The sequence below is a fragment of the Acomys minous genome, assembly GCF_964271855.1.
Source record: "Acomys minous genome assembly, chromosome: 5".
Taxonomy (NCBI): domain Eukaryota; kingdom Metazoa; phylum Chordata; class Mammalia; order Rodentia; family Muridae; genus Acomys; species Acomys minous.
In genome coordinates this window covers 69,073,946-69,087,591 of record NC_140494.1, presented here as the reverse complement: position 1 = coordinate 69,087,591, position 13,646 = coordinate 69,073,946, and the positions used below count along the sequence as shown (strand labels likewise).

At 36.0% G+C, this 13,646-nt stretch overlaps 1 protein-coding gene across 9 annotated transcripts in view; it reads left to right on the top strand.

Moving 5' to 3' along the window:
- The window catches only part of GRIA4 (glutamate ionotropic receptor AMPA type subunit 4), a 357,129-nt gene that overhangs the window by 110,732 nt on the left and 232,751 nt on the right, over positions 1–13,646 (top strand). The window lies entirely within an intron of this gene.

Sequence of the window (13,646 nt, the reverse complement as noted above, 5' to 3'; positions counted from 1 at the left end):
AACAATTGTGCTGAGAAAGAAATTTGGAAGAAACTCTTCACAATAGCCACAAGCAATATCAAGTATCTAGGAGTAACCCTAACCAAGAAAGTGAACATGAAAGTCTTGTTTGGAAAAAACTTCAAATCTCTGACGAAGGAGATCAAAGCAGACATCAGCAGATGGAAAGATCTCACTTGTTCATGGATCTGGAGAATTAACAGAGTAAAAATGGCCATCTTACCAAAAGCAAGTTACAGATTCAATGCAATCCCTATCAAAATACTTACATAATACTTTTAAAAACAATGAATGATCAATTCTCAACTTCATATGGAAAAAATAGTTAAAACAATCCTATACAATAAAAAATCCTCTAGAGGAATCTCCTTATCTGATCTCAAGCTGTATTATAGAGGAACAGTAACAGCAATTGGCTGGTTGATCAAATGAATTGAATCGAAGACCCAGAAATCAATACACACACCTATGGACACTTGATTTTTGATAAAGAAGCCAAATCTATTCATTGGAAAAAGGATAGTATAATCAATAAATGGTGCTGGTTTAACTGGGTGTCTACATGTAGAAAAACGCAAGTAGATCCATATTCACCACCATACACAAATTCAACTCTAAGTGAATTAAAGACCTGAGCATAAAACCAGAGACACTAAGTCAGTTAGAAGAAAAAGTGGAGAAGACCCTGGAACTCGCTGGCACAGGAGACAATTTCCTGAACAGAACACCAACAGCCCAGCCAGGCTCTAAGATCAACAATTAATAAATGGGACCTCGTGATGCTGAGAACCTTCTATAAGGCAGAAGACACCATCAACCAAAGTGACAACCTACAGATTGGGAAAAGATCTTCACCAACCCTACATCTGACAAAAGACTAATATCCAAAATATATAAAGAACTCAAGAAATTAAATATCACCAAATAAAATAACCCAATTAAGTACTGGCATTCAGAACTAGAGAATTATCAACAGTGGAACACTGAATGGTTGAGAAACACTTAAAGAAATGTTCAATGCCCTTAGTCATCAGAGAAATGCAAATAAAATAAAAAAACTCTGAGATCCATCTTATACCCATCAGAATGGCTAAGATAAAAAAATGAAGTGACAGCACATGCTGGCAAGGATGTGAAGAAAGGGAAACACTATTTCATTGCTGGTGGGAGTGCAAACTTGTAAAACCAGTTTGGAAACTATCTGGCACTTCCTCAGAAAACTGAGTATAAGTCTACTTCAAGACCCAGCTACTCTATTCCTTGAAATATACCCAAAAGATGTTCCACCACACAACAAGGACATAAGTTCAACCATTATCAATAGCAGCCTTATTTGTAATAGCCAGAATCTGGAAACAACTAAGATGTCCCTCAGTCAAAGAATGATAAAGAAACTGTGGTCAGCTATTAAAAACAAGGAAATTGGTGGGCAAATGGATGGAGCTATAAATGATCATCCTGAGTAAGTTAATCCCAACCCAGAAAGATACATATGGTATATACTCACTTGTAATTGGACACTAGCCCAAAAGGGATGTCCCTTGACAGTCTTCACTTAGTAGGAGATTGGGATAGATGTTGGGACTTCCTATTGGGATTCTAGGTGAGAGAGGAATGTGAGAATGGGGAAATAGAAGGATCCAGAGGGTGATAGAACCCTACAGGGAGACCATCAAGGCTTGCAAGGGGTGTCTGCTCAAACTACTGCACCAAGGAGAATGCTTGCAGTAACCCTCTGTTCAGATTCAGCCAATAGACAGCACATTTCCCACAGGTACATGAAGAGTTGGGGCTGACTCTGACATGAACTCTGGGGCTCCATATTTGACCATTTTCACTTGGCAGGGAAGCCTGGTAGCACTCAGGGGAAGGATCAATAGGCTACCAAGATGAGACCTGATAGACTGTGATCCTATGATGGGGGAGGAGATCCTGTTCTGTCACAGACCTAGAGGAAGGGAATAGGGTGAAAGAGGGAGTTGGGGGGGGGGAACTGGGAGATACAAGTAAAGGGATAACAATTGAGATATAATTTAAATAAATTAAGTAAAAAATCAAAAAACATTCTTGTATATTGTTCGATACAATAAGCATATTTGTTGGTCTTTTTAATATCTGACATAGTTGCTTTATATAATCAAACAATGCATGATTTATTTTACTTTGGAAAAATATTTTAAAATTTTTCATGTTATTTACTGAGATATATACACTTCAATGTATCTTATTTTCAAAAGTCAATATTCTAATATAAGTCTTGATTTCCTTGGTTCTATAGAATCCTGACTATTCAAAGAAATATAAAAGTTGTAAGGCAAAAATTCAATTTTAGGGTAATTAGGAACTCTGCATACTTCAGCTTTTCATGCGTAGAAAGTTGTGACTATAGCAATTACACTAAGTCAGATCCAGTTAGGAGTTCTAAAGCCTGAAAACATTTGTATTTTCATCAAAACACACTTTTGTACAGTCACAAAAATTTATTAATAATAGTATTTGAATAATAATAATTTGGCATTACAGAAAATAAAAACACAACTTCAATTCTGTAAAACCCCAATAATTTGGAGCAAACCAGAACTTTATAAATCAGAATTTATTTTCACCATATAAATTGTGGAAATATTTCCTGACAAATTAAATGCTGACTTACAAATACAACCAATAGAAGAATATAACAGGACTGGGTCGTTATTCTGGCTTTGTGTCTTCCATTGTACTTTGCCACCCAAATGTTGATTATTGTTCTTGGAACTTGAAAATAGGCAAAACAATGCATCCCAGAATGCAATTAATTCAGCCATGATTTAATTCTGATTTGGATGATCTTTTCTAATATCAGATTCTAGTTCTGATATATATAGTAGAAGGAAAATGCCTTAACATCTGTTTTTATACATGAAGTAACTAAAACAGGTGCTTTTAAAAAACATTTCCACCAAGTCACAGTGAACTAGAAATTATCTTCTTAAACTTATATTCTTGAGATATTTAATATTTTCTAAAATTTCCTTTTAAAGGTTTTTGTTTCCATTTTAAATCTTAAATTGATGGTTCAAAATATCATGAGGAGTTTTTGTGTGCCTGTGGCCAGTGTCCATCTATGTGACATGATATACTCGTAAATATCAGGGCCAGAAACAGAAGCCCAGAAATGGTGACTGTCTATTCACCCTATCCTTCTTTCCTCCCTGGCTTTGGAATGAACAAGTACAACTCAGTGAAATGTTACTGTCTCTGTGAAAATGGATTCTTTCCTCTCACCTCCTTCATTAAGAATGCAAATTGCTAACTTTTCAGGAGACACCTTAAACATAAGTTAGAACCAATCAAAGGTGTTGCTCTATTTTCTTCCAAAGGACAGTAAAGGCAGCACAGCCCACGGGGGAAGGTCATTGTATTTATCCTTCACTGGAAACTGGTTGGTTCATAAGAGAACTTGTCACCATTATAATATGGTGTGTAGATGAGTGAGAATCCCAGTGCATCAGAGACTCTGCTCCTGACACAAGATTATATAAAAGATAGTTCTCCCCCCTCCATCTGTCTACACTTTATTTTTATTAGTAGAAAAAATAATATTCATTAAAAATTTCTTGAAGCAATATGGTCCATGTATATTATGATACCTTTAAACATACTTTATTTGATAATATAGGTATAGTTAGTGTAGTAGTTTGTTAGTAGTTAAAATATGTTTTTGTATGTCCTAGCTATAATTTATTATTGATTGGCGTATATAAAAATAGCGATTTTCATATGTTTATGCATTTAACAAGGGATGTCTAGCTTGAAGTAAAAATCCTGGGTTTGAGTTCCCCCAATTAATCTGGGAAAGTATTGGCTAAATATTTCTTCCTACCATTAATACATATTAACACACGAGTTTGTTTTCTAAATTTAAGCATTATTCACTGACAGTGTGACCCTTAGTTAAAGCAAAATTACTTGATTAAAAGATATGCTGAAAATTATTAGTTTACTAAAAATGTGCTTCTGTGGGCTGGTGGGGGTCTGCCTTTTTCTGCCTGAAGGAGCGGGGAGGGGAAAATGGAGGAGGGTCATGATCGAGATGTAGAGTGAATAACCAAACAAACAAAGTGAGCTCCCCATCCTCCAAAGTGATATTTTCTGCTGCCCCCCATCCTATGCTAGGGCACGTGTCTTCTTCAACTTAATTAAATTTGCTAGCAGCAGGTCTGCCAGTACTCCACTAGTCTTTCCAATTTATAGAGTGAACTTTTGTGCCTCGGTTTTTGTGATTCAAAATGACTCTGCTTGTTTTGGCAGTATCTGTTGAAAACTGTCCTGCTTGCACACTAGCCACAGTTATCTCCTGTAATTGTAGTTTATATCCTTCAAATCAAAGAGAGGGAAGAGGCCCTCACCTGAGCTGCCTGATTTGTGTTTTGATGACTCAGTTTTGGAAGCCAGCAACTGGAATGCTTTTTCCACATTAGTCTGCAGTTATGACTATCTGCTACAAGTAGTCCCCCCAATTTAAGAGGAGTTGGCTGTAGGTTAGGCCTGGACCTGAAGCCTTTCTTTAATTCACTAGTAACACAATGACTTGTGGTTTTTGTAAACCTTGGAACCTCTATATCTTTGACTAGCCAGTAACAGAGTATATGGTGTTTTGGTAAATGGTATAATTGTGTGCTGTGTAAATAAAAGATGTTAAATAACACCAAAATTAAAATAAATACCAATAAAATAAAATACCAAAATATTTTTTTAAAAAGCAAAAGAAAATAAAAAATAAATTATCTTCTAGTACATTATGGAGGATGATTTACCAAGGCACAGTTACAAATGAGAAGTCTTGAGACACTGCTACAGCAAACACATTGGCTTCAGTTGTGTATGTTTGTGCTTTGTAAACCAACAGCAGAAAGTCAGTTTACCTTGAGAAGTGGCTTCTTAACAGGAATCCAGCTTTCCATAATCCCTTCAGACTCACCACTGTCCCTTTGCCGGTTAAGTATTCTTGTAGCATCACTTCCACTGCAATAAAAGCACAGCAGTGGAAATCCCCTCATCAGGCCAGTAAGAAAGAAGCACTTAGGCTCTTGTTTTCTTTTCAAGTGATGGAGAGGAATGAGCATAAACTGATTTTAAATCCAGTTTCCTTATTTATATGTGGGAGATTAAATTACTTCAATCATTTTATCAAATATTATGGTTTAAAAACAAATGCAGGTAACCTGTAAGTAATTTAATGAATTAAGAAAAAAGACTATTACAAAGCCTGGTACACAGTAGCAATGCAACAATTTGTTGCTTTTCTCACTTCCCAGGCTAACTACCTGAATATTTCTCTCTTCTGTTTATGACACTAGAGACTTGTAATGAAGCAAGTGATCCCATGAGAGCATATAAACTCTGAATTCCAGTTATGTTGCCTAGAAATTAGTCTTCCTAACTTAAATCATGTTATTCATTCAATGCATTAATTAAGCCCAATATCTTCATACATGTCAGATGCCTTTGACACATGCACTTCCTCTGTGTCCCCAATTGTTTCAGTTATGCATTTTGCATTTATTGATCACCAACTCTAAGCCCAATCTTATATTAGACACCAAAGACAAAAAGAACAATGACTAAAACAGGCACTGTTATATCGAGTACTACAAACAGATATTGGTAAAGTGCCAACAATTCTGTATCCAAAATAAGTGGTAACACTTTCCCAGAAGTGTTACATTCATTAGAAAACAGTTTCTACAACACACTCAGATATCTGCCCAATATTTTCCTTCTGCATTTTTTCTTTTTTTCTTCTTTTTTTTTATTAATTTATTCTTGTTACATCTCAATGGTTATCCCATCCCTTGTATCCTCCCATTCTTCCCTCCCTCCCATTTTCCCCTTATTCCCCTCCCCTATGACTGTTCCTGAGGGGGATTACCTCCCCCTGTATATGCTCATAGGGTATCAAGTCTCTTCTTTGTAACCTGCTGTCCTTCCTCTGAGTGCCACCAGGTCTCCCCCTCCAGGGGACATGGTCAAATGTGAGGCACCAGAGTATGTGAGAAAGTCATATCCCACTCTCCACTCAACTCTGGAGAATGTTCTGTCCATTGGCTAGATCTGTGTAGGGGTTTAAATTTTACTGCCTGTATTGTCCTTGGCTGGTGCCTTAGTTTGAGCGGGACCCCTGGGCCCTAATCTGCCTATCATAATGTTCTATCTGATGCTATCTCAGAAAATGGGAATAGGGCTTCCTCAAGACCCAGCTATTCTACTCCTTGGAATATACCCAGAAGATGCTCCAGCATACAACAAGAAAATTTGCTCAACCATGTTCATAGCAGCCTTATTCATAATAGCCAGAACATGGAAACAGCCTAAGTGTCCATCAGTAGAAGAATGGATAAAGAAACTGTGGTACATATACACTATGGAATACTATTCAGCTATTAAAAACAAGGAATTCCCAAAATTTGTGGATAAATGTATTGAACTAGAAGTGTTACCCAGAAGCAGAAAGACTCAAATGGTATATACTCACTTATATCTGCATATTAGCCCAAGGGGCATGTCCCAAGAAAGCCTTCAATTACCAGGACACTGAGACAGAGGGGAGGACATCCTATTGGGACTCTAGATGAGAGAAGCATGGGAGAATGGCAAAGTAGAAGGATCCAGAGGGTCCTAGAATCCTTCTGCATTTTTAACTGAAGTTTTCCACTTCCCAAATGCAGTTAAATGATTTTAGAAAGATGCCTCTTTCCTGTCTAATGAATAAAAGCTTTCGTATATTATTTATACTTTTGAAACAGTTTTTCCTAGCATGAAATTGAGTCACACAGTACAAAATATAGTGATAATTAAAAACTTCCATTAAGAAGTCACTAGAAGATAACAGCAAATTATACAAACTTGAATCATAAACAGCAAATCACTGGATGCCTCAGTTTTCTATATGGTACTTTGTTTAGCTATGACTAGAAATTGACTAGAAGCAAGTACCTCTATTTTGATTTATATGCATGTTAGAGCCTGGCTCCTTTATCATCTCTCATATTCCTGGTTGCCGAGTCCTCCTTGTTTGGTTCCTCTATTGTTATATATTAGCAGTATAAAGAATGATACAATCTTTGCAGCTTCTAAATTACTGCTAAGGAAGCCGTCTTTACCCTAAATGGTATCTTGCTGTTCCTCCTGAGTGCTTCAAAGAGCATTTTCCTCTTTCCTTTAGGGGTTTTAGAAGCAAAATGTGTCTCCATTATGAGGAATTGACTCTGGAAAGAAATGTGCAACCCTGTATATTTTTACTGAGCTCTCAATTAGTTTAATTTAGAACTGAAATGTGCTTTCCGGCTGAGATATCATAAAACTAGAAGGGCAACATAAGCAGGGCAGTTCAAGTGCTAGCTTATGATTGCATCCCTGCTCTCTAATAGTGTTATCCAAAACAGCTTCCAGGAAGACATTCCAGAGACTGAAAGTCCGCAATTGTGATACATTTTAAATGAAATATTTTTGTGCAATTTGCATTTCAACATGTCATTGGTGATAATTAATTCAGTTACTTTCTGTACTGTAGCAAACTCACCATTTAGAATCTAAAGAAAAATGACACTGATAAATTAATAACCTATGACAATGCCTTAAGGATATAAATTAATGAATTTTAGCCCAGCATGCTTTTTCTACTATCTGATTGAGAGTTTTTCCAAGTCTAAACATGAAGAGCTTGTCATGTGAACATCAAAAAAGAAAGCCAGAGAAAGAGCAAAGATTATTGAATCACTTTAGCTTGACTTTATGAATTTCTGAAATATTCTGTTAGCATTTTAAGAGAACTTATGTTTATTCACATAGTTCATGAAAATCTTTATGGAAAGAAAGACACATAACAAGATTTTTAACATTAACCAGTAGGACTAGGTAAATAAAAAGTGAACAGAAATAACCAAGGCCTTCCAGGAACAAGAGATCTTAAAAAGCTTTTGGATGGATGTCTGATCCTGGAATTACTACCATTTGATACTCTGTTCCAGTCTGCACACTGTGCTGAAAACCTCATTACATCCCAACTAATGAAAATAATGAATATGAAAATAACATTATAATGTTTCCCTCATTAAATGTACATACCCATATATATATGTATGTGTTCATAATATATATGTACATATATATTGGAAATACATGTATATGTATATGTATATATATATATATATATATACACACACACCACACAGTTCCTGTCCATTGTGAAGAAGATTCCTCATTACCTGAGTTTAAATTATTAACCAATCCAAAAGAGTTATGATTGTTTTGCTCAGAAGGATTCATTAGATTTATGTGTCATAATAGCTAGCAAATTTCCAAAACTGAGCTTTAATTAAATATTAGTGATGAGTCGATTAAAGTCAAAAGAAAAAGAGAAACACACATAGAGACTGTTAGATACTAGAAAAGACTCTAGAAATGGGAATTAGTTGAGAGAACCAACTCAAAGAGCAATGGAAGGTTCTTTTTTTTATGCATTTGAAGCAGACAACTTATACATTTCTACTCCATTCTTTATTGGCTTACCAGAAATGTTGACTTTACTCATCAACAAATATTTAGTGTTTGGATTGCCAAACTTAGAGCTACTCACACAACAGAGAGAGAGACAGTCAAGATTTTTCTACATGTGAGACATATATTTTTTTCTTTTTTATTTTTTTTTTACTTTATTAATTTATTCTTGTTACATCTCAATGGTTATCCCATCCCTTGTATCCTCCCATTCTTCCCTCCCTCCCATTTTCCCCTTATTCCCCTCCCTTATGACTGTTCCTGAGGGGGATTACCTCCCCCTGTATATGTTCATAGGGTATCAAGTCTCTTTTTGGTAACCTGCTGTCCTTCCTCTGAGTGCCACCAGGTCTCCCACTCCAGGGGACATGGTCAAAGGTGAGGCACCAGAGTATATGAGAAAGTAATATCCCACTCTCCACTCAACTGTGGAGAGTGTTCTGTCCATTGTCTAGATCTGGGTAGGGATTTAAGGTTTACCGCCTGTATTGTCCTTGGATGGTGCCTTAGTTTGAGCGGGACCCCTAGGCCTAAATCTGCCTATCATAATGTTCTACTTGTAGGCTTCTAGGACCCTCTGGATCCTTCTATTTTGCCATTCTCCCATGCTTCTCTCATCTAGAGTCCCACTAGAATGTCCTTCCCTCTGTCTCAGTTTCCTGGTAAGTGAAGGCTTTCGTGGGACATGCCCCTTGGGCTAATATGCAGATATAAGTGAGTATATACCATCTGAGTCTTTCTGCTTCTGGGTTAACTCACTCATTATGATCATTTCTAGATCAATCCATTTATCCACAAATTTCAGGAATTCCTTGTTTTTAATAGCTGAATAGTATTCCATAGTGTATATGTACCACAGTTTCTTTATCCATTCTTCTACTGATGGACACTTAGGCTGTTTCCATGATCTGGCTATTATGAATAAGGCTGCTATGAACATGGTTGAGCAAATTTTCTTGTTGTGTGCTGGAGCATCTTCTGGGTATATTCCAAGGAGTGTAATAGCTGGGTCTTGAGGAAGCCTTATTCCCATTTTTCTGAGATAGCACCAGATAGATTTCCAAAGTGGTTGTACTAGTTTGCATTCCCACCAGCAATGAAGGAGTGTTCCTCTCTCTTCACATCCTCGCCAGCATGTGGTGTCACTTGAATTTTTTATCTTAGCCATTCTGATGGGTGTAAGATGGAATCTCAGAGTTGTTTTGATTTGCATTTCCCTGATGATTAAGGAGGTTGAGTACTTCTTTAAGTGTTTCTCAGCCATTTGATATTCCTCTGTTGAGAATTCTCTGTTTAGTTCCAAGCCCCATTTCTCAATTGGATTATTAGGTTCGGTGGTGTTTAATTTCTTGAGCTCTTTATATATTTTGGATATTAGACCTTTGTCAGATGTAGGGTTGGTGAAGATCTTTTCCCAGTTTGTAGGCTGTTGCTTTGTTCTCTTGACAGTGTCTCCTGCCTTACAGAAGCTTCTCAGCCTCATGAGGTCCCATTTGAGACATATATTATCCTGGAGATTTTTTTCCATTTTTATTATATTTCGTTTTTAACATATACATTTATATTGCTACACATAAATAAAATAAACTATGTACAGCAAGAAGAACCATGAAACAATCAAGAATTTTGTAAATGTTACATTACTAGTGATTTAGCTATTTGTAATTGACTATCTTGAAGTAAACATATTTCCTATCTTGTTGAGTCTAAAATTTTGAATGAACATCAATCTCTGTCATATCATATCTCATATCTATTAACTTAAAGCATCTATATAGATCTAAAAAAATATTAACTACTAAACAACTAAGCTTAATTGTAAAATTAAACTATCTGGTCTTCAAGACCATCAGAGACTTGAGAAGGAATAAAACTTAATTACCTGAATGAACCAGAAGTGCAGTTTAGCAGCTTCCAAATTGAAAAATGACTGAGACAGTTTCCTGCCTGAACAGTCAGTCACCCAGAACTCTCTATAACATTGGAGCATCATCTTCAGCCTTCTATCCCAGTATATCTGACTGACATATTTGCAAGACAGGAACTATTGAGTACTTGCTTACCCTGTCTTGGCAGAGTTTGGCCGTTGACTCTAGCTTGGATGAAGGTATCTATCTACCTTTTTGCCCATTTTTAGGCAGAATTCTGTCTGTGGCAGAAATGAGAACACTTTGCCCAGTGGCTTGTTTGCCACATTTGAAGCTAACTCCATAAGGAGGTTCTTTGATGTTCATCATCATCTTTGATGTAGGCTGGGAGTTGCCAGGACTTGTCTTGTTGTCAAATAATCTTTACAATAATAAAAATATCTTTAAGTGCCATATTCTGTTGGTCTCTGAGGCTTTTGAAGACCTTATTTAACTATTTCTCCTTATATATCTAAAAGTCATATCTATCTGTTAAACCTAGGATATATAACCTTGTGATTAAAAATAGACTAGTATTTGACATGGCCATGATTTGTTCAACAACTAGGTTTTATTACTTAAATATCCTCAATATCCTGCAGCACCACTTTCAAGGGTGGAATTAAACCTTCTATTATGATTGCGTTGGATGGGAACAATACCTCATATTAGAATATATGTTATATATATATATAATGTGTGTGGGATAATCTTATATTTGAATTCTATATCCTTGAGATTATTTGAAAAACAAGCAGATAAGTAATTTCAATGGGTAAAGGGAACTACAAAGAAAATAAAATTTATGTGATTGGGTAGAACTGTAGAAGCTTATGGCACAGAGATCCTGAAAGAGGCCCAGGATAGCTGATGTTTCTCATGAAAGAAGAGACAGGGTGCAAATATGGATATATATTAATATATAAATATATTGTTATCCCATGTATATATGTAAATTACATGCATACATATAAACAAGAGTAAAAAAAAAGAGGCTGAGAGAGGGCAGGTATAAATGTAATTTAAACAAATCATAATCTCAAAATATAAAATAAGTAAATGAAAGTTGAATATATTTTGGATATAGAAAATAAAAATAATAGTGAATAATCTTGTCATGAGAAATGTAGGGAGAGCTGCTGTAAGTACTCCAAGTGAGATTAGAGATTAGTAAATCTCAGAAAGAGAAGACTATATCCCCCTATGTCTTACCTATATTGCTATAAATATAGGGGAAAGTTACAAGCATTTTAAGTAGGCACAGAGTGCAATCTTACCTATATCCTTTGTTCTCCAGACAGTAATGAGGAGAAAGAAACAGAAAGCTTGTCTAGAAGATTCTCATATTCAACTAGACAAGATGATGGAAACATTTTTATAGAGGAAAGAATGTAGATATTTTATATATTTGAATGAATAGCTGACAAGGTTGGCTCAGGACCTACATGATGGAAAAGAAGAAAATGTGTTGGCAGACCTTTATTCCTTTTTACAAGAATGGAGTAAAAGAAGAATTGGCCTAAGAGGTGAAGAGTTCTATGTACCCACCTGCCAATCTGCGCGTTTGGTCGCAAATAGATAACCAAACAAGGTGTCAAATAAACTATTAATATTTAAATCTGACCCTCATATGGAAGAAAAGAACAAATTCCTGGTTATTAACTTTGGAAACTTAAGTGGGGCTTAAAAATCAAATCAAATAAGTTGTCTAAAAACCAAAAAGGTATGTATGCTAGCATGCTGTTCTCTGTTTTAAAAAAACTCATGAGATAGGTACATGAAAGCAAAGACAATTGAATGTCACCTTTTAAATTAAATGGAACCCAGGAGAGAGTATAGGGGGTCTAAAAGGAGACTATGTTCAAAGATAATGGTGAACTCTGGCATGCCAACCTCTCACTTACATTCCCTTTGCTCAAGTTCCTAATGCTGTGCCTGGTAGAAATTCTTAGTTTCTACATTACTGTTGTGTCCCAGTTTCAAATCTTGTCACCTCAACATATTCACTGAATCTTTCAGTTCATTGTTTTTAATTTTCACTTTATTGTGTGCCTTTTTTCCCAACTTTTTTATTTAGGAACTTTTTATTGTTTAGGTTTTGTTTTTTATTTTCTTTAATAATTTTATATATGTATATTATGGTTCTGGGTTATGTTTTTCCCCCAAGAGGTGTCTCGCTCTGTAACTCAAGCTGGCCTCAAACTTGTGATGCTTCTGCCTCAGCTTTACTAGTGCTAGAATTACAGAAGTGTGCCATCAAAACAAGCTTTTTCATAATGTTTTCTTTGATTTAGTGATATTTGTGTGTTTATGTTTATGTGCATGCACATATGGGTATGCTTATGTGTGTCTGTATACCACATGCCCATACTGTGAGCCCATTTCCAAAACAATATGTTGTAATTCAACCATTTGTATATAAGCATTTGATTAGTAAGTTTAGAATCTATGAAACAGCTTTCAATGTTATTTCAATAAAAATAGAAATGCAGGCAGAGACCTCACACAAAATATCACTATATGCTTGTGGTCTTTTAAACAACATTATAACATGAACAACAATTTTGCAGAGCTGAAAAAGGAGCTCATCGACCTCTGAGAGGAAATTCTCAGGTGTGGATCTGCAAAATATTTATTGATAGCATTTGAACTGCTGGCATTTCACTCTCTGAAATGTCCTCTTTAATTTCATCCAGGTTTCATGCTTCACTCTCATTTTGAAGCGATTTATTCCCACGTTCCTAGTTTCAGGCTTGCGTGTCTTTGAACGTTCTTCCTGCATCTTCACTTCATCATCACTTCTTCCCATCTCTGTACAGTGAGTCTGCTTTCTCATTTCTTATTTTCCCTTGCCTCACATTTGTATATGCAGTTACCTACTTGAAAATTGACACTTTAGCCGGGCGTGGTGGCGCACGCCTTTAATCCCCGCACTCGGGAGGCAGAGGCAGGCGGATCGCTGTAAGTTCGAGGCCAGCCTGGTCTACAAAGAGAGTCCAGGACAGCCAAGGCTACACAGAGAAACCCTGTCTCACAAAAACCAAAAAAAAAAAAAAAAAGAAAATTGACACTTTAAGTTCAACATATTCACAAAAGCACTTATTGTTTTCCTTATGAAGCTATACTTCTCCCATTATACTCAAACAAAATATTTGTAAGCTATCTATCACCCAAGGTCCGGTGATAGCTGTATATACATTC